Raw genomic sequence first — 1,527 nt, 5'->3', positions numbered from 1 at the left:
AAATTAATAAATAATACCCTTTTATATATAATTGTTTTATTAAATATTAGAATCCAACGGTAAATCAAATTTCGGTTAGGTGACCTTTATCCCGTTATTTGATTTAGCTAGGTAGTCATTTATATGACAATTGCAATCCTTTTGCAACTTCTAAATTATGGGATCATGCAATCCTTTTGCATGGCATATTTATCCCATCAACGCCTATTTGTTCCTCATGCTTCGGTGACCCTAAGTTCATGATTCCCAAATCAAGTCGTCCTACTTGTGTAAACATGTAAAATTAACATACAAGTGGTTAGGTGACCTTTATCCCACAAACATGCGAATTTTACCTTAACCATATTAGTTAGCTCATAACGGTTAGGTGACCTTTATCCCATTATGAGTTCCCTACTACGTTTAAGTGTCCCACAAAAGGATGGCGTTAAACTTGTTTACCTTGTCGATTAAGGGATTTTAAGTTTTCGTTAATTCTAGTTAAAGAAAACATTTATGCCATACACCAACATGCATTTAGTGTATGGTTCATTTGAAATCCATTTTCAAGTCTTGTAATTTGCCAATTACTTGATATAAACCATTTTATATATATGTGATCCTTTTCTTGTTCTTAATAACCATTTATTAAGGTCTTTAGTTGCTTTTAATTTAACCAATTAAATTGTCGTCTTGCATGTTATTTATACGTCTAATTTAACCAATTAAATTGTTGTTTTGCTTGTTGTCATCTTGTGATTAATTGTATCAACCAAACATACAATACAATAAACAAACAAACAACTACACATGCAAAACAAGTATGTTCACAATCTAGCCGTTTTGGTGGACATTTGTTTAGCCGAAAACAAATGTCACCGGGTTAAGGGGTAATAATACAAAGTAGGAGATTTCAAATCTCCCACTTAACCTTGCATCCATATGTTCCTTGTGTTCTTCAAGTCTTCATCATCTTGTATCTTCATTTTACAAAATATGTATCCTAATACATTTTTATCTAGAAAATGAAAATACAACCTATTCTATTTTACATACCAAATGTAAAACAAATTACATAGCCAAAATAAATATTACATCCAATTGAATGAATTAATATTACATACCAAATGAATATTACAAATTAACCAAACATACAACCATAACATGCATTCAACACAAGGTCAAGGCTATGATTGTGAACATGAACATGCAACCAAATATGACCAAATGAAAGAGCCCAAAACCCACTTTTGGAACCCAAACAATTCGGCCTAACACATAAACCCACCCAAAACGGAAATTTTTTTTTTTTTTTTTTTTTTTTTTTTTGCATTCTACTATTATGCATGTTCATAAAATGCAAAAATCTAGCGGGTTTAAAATCATCACGAAGCATATTTCAACAACTTCGGCTCTAGATACCATTGTTGGGATTTAACAAGTTTCATAATACATAAAACCTTTTTAAGTATCAAATTAAAGCGGAAGCATTTCGTAATTACCATTTTAAACTTGTTAATCTTTAACCAATAAAGTTGAATCCCAATA

Source organism: Rutidosis leptorrhynchoides, chromosome 7 (genome assembly GCF_046630445.1).
Source record: "Rutidosis leptorrhynchoides isolate AG116_Rl617_1_P2 chromosome 7, CSIRO_AGI_Rlap_v1, whole genome shotgun sequence".
In the NCBI taxonomy this organism is placed as follows: Eukaryota; Viridiplantae; Streptophyta; class Magnoliopsida; order Asterales; family Asteraceae; genus Rutidosis; species Rutidosis leptorrhynchoides.
Note: the sequence above shows the minus strand (reverse complement) of the source record.